The sequence below is a fragment of the Lycium barbarum genome, chromosome 9 (assembly GCF_019175385.1).
Source record: "Lycium barbarum isolate Lr01 chromosome 9, ASM1917538v2, whole genome shotgun sequence".
NCBI classification, from domain to species: domain Eukaryota; kingdom Viridiplantae; phylum Streptophyta; class Magnoliopsida; order Solanales; family Solanaceae; genus Lycium; species Lycium barbarum.
The window spans coordinates 16,109,467-16,123,879 of NC_083345.1; positions in this window are offsets into that span (position 1 = coordinate 16,109,467).

The following is a 14,413-nucleotide window of genomic DNA, read 5'->3' on the forward strand; positions in this document are numbered from 1 at the left end:
GAAGACGCATCTATTAGAACCATAAAATATCTAAATGACCCACAAGATGGGTGAATATGTCCACATATATCCCCATGTATACGATCTAGAAAAGCAGAGGATTCAATGTCAACTTTCATTGGTGATGGACTGGTTATCAATTAGCCCTGATGACAAGCGACACATGAAAATTCACTACTTTCAAGAATCTTCAGGTTCTTAAGTGGATGCTCTTTTGAATTTTCAATAATTCGTCTCATCATTATTGATCCAGGATGACCCATTCGGTCATGCCAAAGCACAAAAGTTCCTGAATCGTTAAACTTCTGGTTTACGATTGAGTGTGCTTCCATTGTACTAATTTCTGCATAGTACAGGCCAGAAGACAAAGTTGGTAATTTCTCCAAAACATATTTCTGGCCGGAGACATTCTTTGTAATGATAAGATATTCATCATTTGTTTCATTTAATGTCTCAACGTGATACCCATTACGGCGGATATCTTTGAAACTTAACAAGTTTCTTGGGGATCTAGAAGAGAATAGTGCATCTTCTATAACAAGTTTCGTCCCCTTAGATAGAAATATAGTAGCTCTTCCGGAGCCTTCAATTAATTTCGAATTGCCAGAAATTGTATTAATATTTTCCCTTTTTCTACGCAAGTAAGAAAAGTATTTCTCATCTTTGAATATAGCATGCGTTGTTCCACTATCAATCACACAAATATCTTCATGATTTGTCATTGATCCAAATAATATTTGAGGATTTTCCATATATTCTTCAAAACGAAAGAATAGGCAAAGTAAACATCGAAGTAGATATTTTGATTAGACAAAGTATTTCACACACTTTATTATATATATATATATATATATATATATATATATATATATATATATATATATATATATATATATATATATATGGAAACATAACCACATTAGATAATACAAACGACATGTATGAAATATCTAAGTTAATACAGATCCATCACCGATCAGATGATCTATTTTCCCTTCAGGGAGTTCAAAGAAATCTGCCACATCTAGATGCATGGGCTCAACATTATCTTCAGAAATAAAATTTGCTTCGGCATCCTTTTCTGCCTTTTTGAGGGAGGCTTGATATAGCTCAACAAGGTGCTTTGGCGTACGACAGGTACGTGACCAGTGGCCCTTTTCCTCCACATCGAAAGCAATTATTTTCTGAATTTTTCTTTTGCACAACTTCATGCTTTTCATCCTTCCTTTTACACTGCTAGTGGTGAAGGGTATTATATGGTGCAAAACGAGAATCATGATTAAAATTCCTTCCTCGACCACGACCATGACCACGACTGGGGCCACGACCTCTTCCACGCCTAGAATGGCGAAAATTTGCCTCATTCACTTCAGGGAATGGGGCAGTACCAGTGGGTCGGCTTTCATGATTTTTCATCAGTAATTCATTATGTTGTTCAGCCACTAGAAGATGTGAGATTAGATCAGAATATTTTTTGAACTTCATCTCTCGGTATTGCTGCTGCAGGAGCATACTCGAGGCAGGAAAAGTGGAGAATGTTTTCTCCAGCATATCAAGATTACTAATATTTTCACCACATAATTTCAATTGAGAAATAATTTTAAACATAGTAGAATTGTATGCCTTAACAGATTTAAAATCTTGGAACCTTAAATGGAGCCAATCAAAACGTGCTTGTGGAAGTATGACCATCTTCAGGTGATCATATCTATCTTTCAGATCATTCCACAGCGTAAGAGGATCTTTAACCGTGAGATATTTCATTTTTAAATTCTCATCAAGATGATGGCGGAGGAATATCATTGCCTTAGCACGGTTTTGGTTTGATGCCTCATTTTTATCTTTGATGGTGTCTTCCAGACCCATCGCATTAAGGTGAATCTCGGCATCAAGAATCCAAGACATATAGCTATTGCCGGATACATCTAAGGCTACAAATTCACGTCTAGAAAGATTTGTCATTAGTAATGGAAAACAAAGAGATCAATACCTTCGAGGCTTGTAAAGTATTTGCTCGAGATGACAGAGTCTCGTGCTGATAACGTGTTATAAACTGCTTGTACATATTGTCCGCTTTGGCGCACCTCACGGCTTTAAAACGCGTATACAAGTAAAGGCTTCAGGCCCAGCTTATAAGCACGCACACAATCCCGTGTGCGAGCGATGTGGGAACTTCAAGTTCACAACAAAAATAACATTGTATGTCAATTATGAAGAAATATTTACCCGTTTTAGCCCATCTTTTTTTTTATTACCCGCCATAGCCACTTTTTCGCCCTTCTGTTTTTGCCTTCCTCCTCCATCTCCGGCGAGCTACCAGCTCCTCCGCCACGAGCCACCACTGTACAACCTATAAACACCCCTTATACATTATGTTTAAACCCCTCTCATGTATAAACACCTCTTGTATAAGTTTGTATAATATTGTATACTAGTTTTATACATTATTATACATTTTTATACGACGTTTATGCATTATCTATAGTAGATGTATAAAGTTGTATATTATTGTATAATGTTGTATATCGTCAAAAAGTGTCAATATGGGTGTAATTTAAAAATATGGCTACACAAATATAATTTTGTATGCTGGATTGTACATTACTGAAATTTCCCCTTATAATAATTCAAATTTTACATGCTGGTGTTGTTTGTGTTTATTTTGTCTTTTGCACTTCTCTGCAATCCTTTCTTTTCACAAAATTGATAAGAGATAGTGAAAATTTAACTGAACAAACGTGTGATATAACGTTCAGATTATGACATTTTGAGTTCACAAAACTATTCCTTTTACCCTTTCACCAATCAGCAATCGTGTTTATCATTTCAAAAAATACTAGTTCTCCAATTGATGTTTAAACTTGTTAAATAACGATTGGGATTGTAAAATTGTACTACTGTTTTTGGGAATCCCTTTATGGAATCGCTTTTATCATCTCAAAAAAGGTTTTATACTATACAGGTTGGCATGAAAGTTGACCGATTGAGATTCTCTACATTTATTGTATAGGAGTATGGGTGAGAGAAACTTCCAAGAACTCAAAAGAAAAGAATATTGAGGAGGATGATTTGAATACGATTAAAATTGAGAATTGAAAAGATTTCATGGTTAAATGTCGGCAGGGAACATGCACAAAAGAAGGGCAGAGCAGATGTGTGGATCCAAATGAGAAATGTATGGGGAGGTGTATGAATATGGGAAAGCAGATAACAAAAGAGCATGTGTATTTTGTTTTTTTATAAGTTGGGTTCAACTTGTGCATATCCGAACTAATTCATATGATATCCATTACCTTTCACCAATATAAGTATCAGGTTATTTTTTTCCACCAGTACTTAAGCAGATGATTTCTGTCGAAATTTAGATGTTCAATGATTGCGGTGTATTTTATATTTTGCATTTTATAGCCAATCATATTTGATTTTGTCCTGAATTTCTCTAACTTTTTTAGATATCTCTTTTATTGAAGGAACAATTTTTTTTAGCATAATTCTTTTTTAATTCTGAAAAGAAACCTAATCATTTTTTTAGAGGAAAAGGTTGTAAACTTTTATAATTAAATTAAAGATTTTTCCTTTTCACGCAATAAAACAATATCGTTCATGATTTTCATTAAAAGAGTCTTATTTGTGGGTAGATTATTTTCCCATATTTTCCCGATAGGTTGTATACTTTCTTTTATGTAGTTTCTTATATATAGGTCAACTAAGCAAACCATAATATTAAGGTATTATGCATCTTTTAATTATGTACTTCTCTTTTATTTCAACCCATGTTTTCTTTTACGGAAAAGGGTCAAAAATACCCCTCTACTTAGGAAACATACTTAAAAATATCCTCCGAACTTATTTTTGATCAAAAATACCCCTCCCATCCTTAAAGTTTTCAAATATACCCCTGTCTTGACGGAAATTATCCCCCAAAGTAACCCGAAATCATTTTTTAAACCCGACCCAACTAAATAATAACTCATAAGATCCCCTTATTCCCCCAATTCCCTCAAACTTCAAACCTACGTATTGGGTGAATAAGGGGATCTTATGGGTTATTATTTAGTTGGGTCGGGTTTAAATGATGGAGCGGGTTTAAAAATTGATTTCGGGTATTTTGCGGGATAATTTCCGTCAAGACAGGGGTATATTTGAAAACTTTAAGGATGAGGGGGGTATTTTTGACCCCGAATAAGTTCGGAGGATATTTTTAACCCTTTTTCCAAAATAGAGGGGTATTTTTGACCCTTTTCCCTTTCTTTTAATACGTCATGTATGGGTTATACTTTCAAACCATTTTTAACCCTGATCCCTAGCTTTAACGCACATGGCTTCAATTTTAAATCATACATACTTTTAACCATGATAAACATTGAAGAATCTGTGAAGAAGGCAGATCAATGAATATTGATTCTAGTTAATAAATCCATACTCTTAACAGTTTAGGGGTAGGTTAGGCAATTTGACCATAATGGTATTATTTTTCTAAACTTCATCATTCAAATTGGAATTTGCCTCCCATGCTTTATAATAATAGGCGGAGAAATTTTACTGTGTCTAACATGCCATGTCATAATTGTATAAGGCCCCCTCATAAGTTGACATTTAGACAATTTTGACATATGAGGATCATACTACGGAAAAGGTCCAAAAATACCCCTGAACTATTGAAAAAGGCTCATAAATACCCTCCTTCCACCTTTTGGTCTAAAAATACCCTTAAGGTTTGTTTTTGGCTCAAATATACCCCTCAAACTAACAAAGTTAAAGTTAACTCTTTTAAAAAGCCAAATGACATTTTGTGATTGGACACATATATTATTTAATTTAAAAATTAAAAAATATGAACAAAACTGATTTTCTTTTTGCATTTCGTGAATTAATCAACGAAATATGTTTTTTTTTTTTTTTTTTTTTGCATTTCGTGAATAAAAAAACGAAATAGGAAATTATAATTTTTTTTTGCATTTCGTGTATTGAAAAATGAAATAGGATAAAAAAATTAATTTTGTTCATATAAAAACAAAATTGGAAAATATATTTTGTCCAATTTTCCAATTTCGTTTTATATGAACGAAAATAAAAAAAATTTATCCTATTTCGTTTTTTAATACACGAAATGCAAAAAAAAATTATAATTTCCTATTTCGTTTTTTTATTCACGAAATGCAAAAAAAAAAAAACATATTTCGTTGATTAATTCACGAAATGCAAAAAAAAAAAAAAAAAACCAGTTTCGTTCATATTTTTAAATTTTTTAGTTTTTAATTTTTAAGTTTCCACACAATTTTAAAAAAAAAATATGTAAATTACGGAATTTTATTATTGGCAATTTTTTTTTTAAATCTGGAATTTTAAATTACTGGAAATTTATTATTGGCAATTTTTTTTTTTAAATTTGGATTTTTTTTAAATTACGGAATTTTATTATTGACCAATTACAAATTGTCATTTGGCTTTTTAAAAGAGTTAATTTTAACTTGTTAGTTTGAGGGGTATATTTGAGCCAAAAACAAACCTTAAGGGTATTTTTAGACCTAAAAGGTGGATGGAAGGGTATTTTTAGACCAAAAGGTGGAAGGAGGCTATTTATGAGCCTTTTTCAATAGTTCAAGGATATTTTTGGACCTTTTCCGATCATACTATAATACTCCAGTTTTATTTTGTGTCTCACATAAGTAACACTATTTATGTGAGATTAGCTTATTGCATGACTTAACTTTATTTAAGATAAAACAAATAACGCAACATTGAATTCCAACCGTATTTAGTGCTTAATTAGACAAAAAATATAAATATAAAAAATCTAGTAGGATCAGCAATAGAAGGTAAAGAAATTGGGACAACCTGTTACCTAATGTCGTAATATTTCCAGCAACATAGAACTTCTTCACTTTCGTTAAAATTCAGATATTTCATCCTTCAAAATTGTTAATTTCAGCGGTCAAGAGAATTATGTTTGAAACTAATTAACTTGCAATTGAGTTTGAAATTATTGGTAATCAGAATGACAAGTGATAGTGAATTGTTTCAATAAAGGAGTTAATGGCTCCATGAATTCATTGAATTGGTTACAGGAAACAAAGCAAAAGAAAAATTTGCAGAAGCTCTTTCTCATCATAATTGATTTGTTTTTAAGCTCTTCAAATATATATAATATAAAGCTAGGCATAGACAAGGTGATGTGACACCTCTCTATGGCCTCCATTAACATTTATCTTTAATTTTTTCTCCTTTTTTTTTTTTTTTTTTTGCATTTCTTCTATTATTCTTCACCTATGTGCTATTAAAAAAAGAGTTAAAATCACTTAAAAGAATTCTTCAATCAATATTTACGTTACTAACTTTTCCATTTGCTCCATATTAACTAACATTTATTGTGTTTCACTCCTATCATTCAATCAACCTATTTAACAAATAACAACCAAGAAAATCTATACTAATTAAATAAATTGAATGGAGTAATGAAGAAAAATATAAGCACAACATCTTTAAGGCTCAAAGAGCCGTTTCATTTCCCTGGAAATTAAAGCCCACGTATAATGAATTCATAATACAAAAAACAGTTTTTGCCCATTAATTTGGAAAATTGAAAGGCTCCACCTTCTTTTCATAAATAATGAAATTTAAAAGAGTTCTTCACCAATAAACCTTGGGCTCCTATATATATACACACATACCATCTTATTTTTCAGCTTGCTTAGATATGTGTAAGCGGATTTTATTTATGCCTTTTTGTTCTCAGTTAATTATTTAACGTATAGATATTTTTGTTTCTTCCATTAGAAATAAGGGTAATTTTCTTATAGGTGGAAGGATGAATAAACTCGTGATAGCATTTTTAAATTCAGCAATTCACATTTCATGTGCTATAATTGTGCTACCATGACCAGCCACTTGATCAAATGCCGAGGCATTATGTTGTAATTGCAGTGCAAGAAACTGTCGCTCTAAAATCTATGGGTAGTTTATTGGATTTTCATAATTCTTAATATTTATTTATGTGTTTTAAGGTTCCCTATAATTGCTTATTTAGTAAACGTATTAACATCTCATTCTTTGTGTTTATTTAGTTAATATGTTTAGGTAACCTCTTGTCATATTGCAGAAGTAGATGAATAAAACGAAAGTTAGCCAGAACAACAATTATTTTATGATTTCTTTTTGTTGCTTCTATGTACTTTTGTGAGTTTTGTAGAAATGTACGTGTTTCTGGCGCTTTTGAATAAAATAAAAGGTATATGTAATGTGATTTACACCACTCAGGATGAATTTTATATTTTTATTTTATTTCAAGAAATTCTTAAGTTATGCCTAAAGCGACCAATATGCAGCGAATAGAAAAAAGGTGAACATTGTTGTCTGGAAAATTTCGAGAACCAAAATTTTCAATTCGAAAAATTATTTGTTAGTTGTTGGGAGAAGCGGTAAAAGAGATTTCATTAGTTATTTTGAATGTTTTAATTCTAAGGTTCATGTCCTCCCTCCACCCCCCCCCCCCCCCCACCCACATAATTGCTTATTTATTAAATTTATAAAAATCTAATTTTTTGTGTTTATTTAATTAGTATGTTTAGTTAACCTCTTGCCAGTTTGCGAATGTAGATGAAGAAAACGAAAGTTAGCTAGAATAGCAATTATATTTATGGTTTCTTTTTGTTGCTACAACATACTTTTGTAAGTTTTGTACAAAGGTATGTGTTTTGTACAAAGGTATGCGTTTTTAGTGCTTTTGAATAAAATAGAAGCTATATGTAATGTGATTTACACCATTCAGGATGAATTTTATATTTTTATTTTATTTTAGGAAGTTCTTAAGTTATGTCTAAAGTGAGCAATATGCGGCGAACAGAAAAAAGGTGAAAATTGTTGTCTACAAAAAATTTCAATTCGAAAAATATTGTGACGTTTATGACTCTCTATTAATTATTTGTTAACTGTTGGAAGAAGTCGTAAAAGAGATTTTATAAATTTATTTTATTTTATTGTTAGTTGGTTTTTTTTGTTGATTTTATGAAACACTGAATGACTCTTTAATAAAAAAAATAAAAATAAAAAGTTAGATACTTATAAATGTTCAAAGATAAATTCATATTTTAAGTTAAGCATATACATGCACATTAAAAAGTTAACATTTCTTGATATCTTTTTCTTTATTTACATGCCTTATAGAAATATAATCTTCACATTATCAACTTATTCAAAAATCAAGTATTTCGAGAACATTAAAAATCCAAAGAAAATTTAGAGAAATACCAGACTAATTAATATCTTACTAATAATATTGGTTAAAACTTGAAATCTTATTTATTTGTATTCAAAGACTAGAGGTAAAGAATGAAGACTTTTTTAAATATGTTTGAAAATTATATTTTATAAATTTCGCACGAAGGGTGGACAAATTCGCTAGTATTAACAAAAGTGAAGAAAACAAAATCTCAAAGATTGCTACAAATGTTAGATAACCGGCTGAGGCGGTTTCTTTACCTTCTGCTGTGCTGATGCTTTAAGATATTCTTAGTTTTTATTTTATTGTCTAATTAAGCATTAATTATACGGAAAAGGTCCAAAAATACCCCTGAACTATTAAAAAAGGCTCATAAATATCCTCCTTCCACCTTTTGGTCTAAAAATACCCTTAAGGTTTGTTTTTGGCTCAAATATACCCCTCAAACTAACAAAGTTAAAGTTAACTCTTTTAAAAAGCCAAATGACATTTTGTGATTGGACACACATATTATTTAATTTAAAAATTAAAAAATATGAACAAAACTGATTTTTTTTTTTGCATTTTGTGAATTAATCAACGAAATATGTTTTTTTTTTTTTTTTTTTGCATTTCGTGAATAAAAAAACGAAATAGGAAATTATAATTTTTTTTTGCATTTCGTGTATTGAAAAATGAAATAGGATAAAAAAATTAATTTTGTTCATATAAAAACAAAATTGGAAAATATATTTTGTCCAATTTTCCAATTTCGTTTTTATATGAACGAAAATAATATTTTTTATCCTATTTCGTTTTTTAATACACGAAATGCAAAAAGAAAATATAATTTCCTATTTCGTTTTTTTATTCACGAAATGCAAAAAAAAAACATATTTCGTTGATTAATTCACGAAATGCAAAAAAAAAAAAAAACAGTTTCGTTCATATTTTTAAATTTTTTAATTTTTAAGTTTCCACACAATTTTTTTTTAAAAAAATATGTAAATTACGGAATTTTATTATTGGCAATTTTTTTTTTAAATCTGGAATTTTAAATTACTGGAAATTTATTATTGGCAATTTTTTTTTTAAAATTTGGATTTTTTTTTTAAATTACGGAATTTTATTATTGACCAATTACAAATTGCCATTTGGCTTTTTAAAAAAGTTAATTTTAACTTGTTAGTTTGAGGGGTATATTTGAGCCAAAAACAAACCTTAAGGGTATTTTTAGACCTAAAAGGTGGATGGAAGGGTATTTTTAGACCAAAAGGTGGAAGAAGGGTATTTATGAGCCTTTTTCAATAGTTCAGGGGTATTTTTGAACCTTTTCCGTTAATTATATAGAATCTAGGAATCTATTGTTGCCCTTATTTATTTTGTCTTAAATAAAGTAAGTATCCACATGTCAACCAATGAGCTAGTCCCACTTAAGTAGTGTTGATTATGCGAGACACAAATAAAATTTGTGTTAGTATAAGATACACAAGAGAGCAAAATAAACTAATGAAGAAACAAAATTTTCACAAATTAATGCATCTTTAGACTTGATCACTTTGTAATTACTTTTGCCAATTCACGTCTCACTTTTTCAAGATCAAGAAAAGAACCTGTGATTTAATTTTTTTATGCAACAAATACATATAATATGAAGGTCTTACACATCATCAACAAAATGAACTTTCATCATTTGCATCAGAAAGACCGTAACTTGTGTCTATATTAGACATGGAACGAATTTACTGCAAAATATACGTTTTTTTTTTTCTTTTTAACTAGAAAGGGTGGTGGTGCCTAAAAGGATTGATATACGGATCATCAATCTTGTATTTTTTCAGTCCAAAATTAAAGAGTTAAAGGAAACTCAAACTTTTTTATATGATATTTTCCAATAAATATTATGTGCATAATTAAAGAAATATGACGAAATATACAATTTGTTCATTTTACGATCACATTCAGTTGGGCCATCAATCATTAAGGAGAGGTGACTATATACTAGCAGGGTCGTGGCCCAAATTCACGGGGTTATCTCCCTCCCCAAAATTCGGGAGAAGTTGACCTCATATTATTGATGAATCAATAGTAGTAAGAATGATTTATCATTAATTGTTGAAAATACTATTTGCACTCAATTTTTTAGAGCAAATTGTATTAGATTATCATGATTAAATAATGAAATGAGAATGTTTATTATATATTCCTTGGCCAAAATTCTAAGAAGTCAAAAGTGCTTAAAAAGTGTTTATTTTAGGAAATTAAGGTTTTGGCCAAGCTTTTAGGAAAAAATATGTGTGTTTGAGCACAGCAAAAGCTGAAAATAAATAGCTTTTCTCATAACACTTTTGGAATCTTGACCAAGCACAAATTATTTCTCTAATATTGGCAAAATTATTTTCCAAATTAATTAGTCAAATACAAACTACTATTTTAATAAATAAATAAAACACTTTTCGAAATAAGCAGATTTTAAAAGTTTGACCAAACAAACTATTATTACTTATTAAATAATAAATAATCATGTACAAATGCATGTCAAACATGTATTTGCTTTATTTAAACAGGGGTACGAGGCATGGCGGTACGTAGTATTGATTTCGATGCGGAGCAAAAACTTATGTGTACAATTTTATAAAAATTGCAATAAATAGTAGACATGAACTCATAACTTTTAAAATGTAATGAGTTCAACTAAGAATCATGAAAGGTTGAGCCTATAAAATTTCAATCTCGAATCCGTCTCCGGTGCGAGAAACGTTTCCTAATATGACACTAACTAATACAGTATGTTTTTCCCAGATTAAAACTAAAGTTTCAATTTTCTTTTTCTTCTTTTCTCAGGAAAGATATTATGTCTTCGATTAAAAGAAATAAAGATAAATGTAATATAGTATGTCGCAAAAGTCGTACCCAAATGCTTCTAAATTTAGTACTATAATTTTTTTTTTTCACATTACATCATCCACTTCCCAATCAATCAACACTGCCGTCTCAATTATTCTCACTTCAAGTTTGACTTCATTGTGTATAGTAGCTTTAACAACTTAGAAAGGTGAGTCCATCCGTTACAGCAGCTACCGGAGTTAGGTTTCGTTACTCTTCTTATGCTCTATTCCCTTTCAGTCATGTTTATCATATTAAAATTAAAATCAAAATCAAATTCTCTTTAATTGTTCACTTTAATCAATTAAAAAATTAAATTTAAATTACTAAAATACTATTAATAAGGATTTTTTTTTTTTGATAATTAACGTTTATACCAAGAGAAAATATTTACAAGCGAATCAAAAAATCCAGAAGTTGGACATACTCCCAACTTGAGAAACAACCTCCTGCCCAAGTACAACAACTAAACCCTTACAGATGTTCTAAGGAGGTACAAAGCAAATCGACAAACCGCACCAAATCGATAATCCGAACCAAATCGAGAAAAAAATTCGACTAATGGTTTGGTTTGACTTGATTTTGTTTTAAAAAGAAAAACCCGAACACTATTGGTTTGGTTTGCTTTTAACTAAAAAAAAAAAGTCAAACCGGATCAAACCAACCCGACATTACATTTATAAAATTTCAAACATACTTTATACATAAAAATATTTATTTATGATGTAATTTATAAATGTTTCTTTAACTTTTTCATAGTTTTTTGACTTTTAACATATTATATCAAGCTTGGAATTAAATTTTTGAATGGTCCAGTAAGTTTTATAGCCCTATGATATTAGTAACTCAAATAAAACTCAACAAAAATTAAATCAATACTAATGCTAACAAAAGTAATTCATATCTAACACTGGAATGACAATAATGTTGATATCTATTTTTTTAGTTTTATATTAGTTTAGAAAGTGAAAATATATAACTTAATTTTATTTTTTTCTTTAATATCTAGTCATGTAATTAATACTTATTAGCCGTACTTATTTTAGCATGACTTAGTACTTTTAGATTATGATCATTTTCTACGTGCCTTATAAATTGGCTATACTTATTGTAGCATGACTTAGTACTTTTAGATTATGATCATTTTATTTTATGCAATTTCATTAATTTTTTTCGTTGAATATCTTAGTGCAATGTGATCTCTTATCTCACGTTTTGTGGTATTTCTTAATAAATATCTTAATTAGATAGTTGTATCTTATTAGGACTAAAGCAATATTTGAAGTACAAGTTATATGTTTTGTACGAAGACTTTACCAGAAAAAAAACCCGAGCAACCCGAAAAAATCGAGAAAACTCGAGGTTGAAAACCCCGACTTTTGTTGGTTTGGTTTGATTTATAGATTTGAAAACTTGATGCAATTGGTTTGGTTTGATCTTTTAAAAATCCGATCCAACCCGGTTCATATACACCCTTAATGTTCACCATGACAACTCTCAACTATGGGTAATAATTCAAAGCACTAAGCACACCAGCCAACCTGGGATAATTTGCACTATTAATAAGGATAGTTTAATAAAATAAGTACTTAATTAATATTTTACCAAAAAAAGTACTAAATTCAAATTGAACAATTCAAAGGTGAATAAATTAATTTTTTACATTAATAAATTAAGTTCATCTAGAATTATAGTTTAATTTTTATAACAATTAATACAATCGTGACCTAAAAATAAAAATAACAATTTTGCTATATTTAGTTAAACTTTACCGATAATGGGAAAAAAAAAACAGACTATGACTAAGGACCCGTTTCGCCACGAGAATTTTTCACTTTTTTCCAAAAAATTATTTCACTTTATTTAAAAATCCGTTTGGCCATGAAAATTCTAAATACAACTTGAAGTTGTAATTGAAATTTTCAAAATACCTAAAACCTTGTTTTCACTTTCAATACATTCAAACCACCAAATATTCTTTACAAAAACTATAACCAAACACAACTCCATCCTCAACTCCAACTCAATATTCCAAATAAAATGAAAAATATTTAGTAGGTGTTTGGCCATGAAAACCAAATATTTTTCACTTTATTTGGTATTTTAGAGTTGGAGTTGAAGATGGAGTTGTGTTTGGTTATAACTTGTTCAAAGAATATTTGGTTGTTTGAATGTATTGAAAGTGAAAAAATAATAAAAAAAAGTTAAAAAATATTCCTAAAAAATGAATAATTCTCATGGACAAACCAACGCTTAGAGCCTGTTTGGATGGGCTTATGCCTATAAGCTGCAAACAACTTATAAGCTAAAAAAATAAGTTGGGGTAGTCTAACTTATTTTTTTTGGCTTATAAGTTGTTTTCAGCTTATAAACTGCTTTAGATAAGCTAAGTCAAATGAGCCCAATTATTTTTTTGAGCTTATTTTAAGCACAAAATGACTTTAAGCTGGCCAGTCAAACACTCAAAAAAATTGAAAACAGCTTATAAGCAACTTATAAGCCAATCCAAATGACTTTTAGTTTTCATGGCCAAACGCCTACTAAATTACATCCTACGGCACTACCTTAGGCAAAATACATCAAAACACCCCTAAACTATATCCAAAATGTCGATATCACACCTAAACTATACGAGCGACCTATTACACACCTAATATATTTAAAAGTGATATTTTTTGCTCCCTGATACAATATGACCAGTTGCATTAGGGGAGAGTGTACACACTCTCTCCCCACGTCAATGCCACGTCAGTACACGTAAGTGCCACGTCAAAAAATCCTCTAATTTTTATTTATTTTATTTATTCTTTCACAATTTTGCTTTTTTTTTACTTTATTAACAAAATTAAAAATTTTAAAAACTAATTTTCCCTCTTCTTTTTCATTTCACCCCCCCCCCCCCCCCGCCCCGCCCTTCCCTTCCACCTCCACGCTACCCCCACCCCCCAAATCCTTCACACCACCAGCACCACCGTCACGCCGCCCCCACCCCCAGACCCCAAATCCTCCTTCTTCATTTCTGCACCGCCGCACTACCGCCCGCCAGCCCCCAGACCACCCACCGTCAATCTTCTACCACATTCTAATCTTCTTTCATGCTCACTATGACCATCAAATAATTTCGCCAAGCCAGAATCACCCGAAAAGTACCCCAATCAGAGACCACTATAAAGGCATAAACGATAGTCAACACCTCTCTTCGACCCCAGCAACATTCACATGAATGTCATACCAAAGAGGAAGAGGAGAAGAAGAATGTAACCATGTTTTGAAGAAGAGAAGAAATTAAATTTTGATGTATTTTTCCAATATCTAAAAGGTAACATAAAT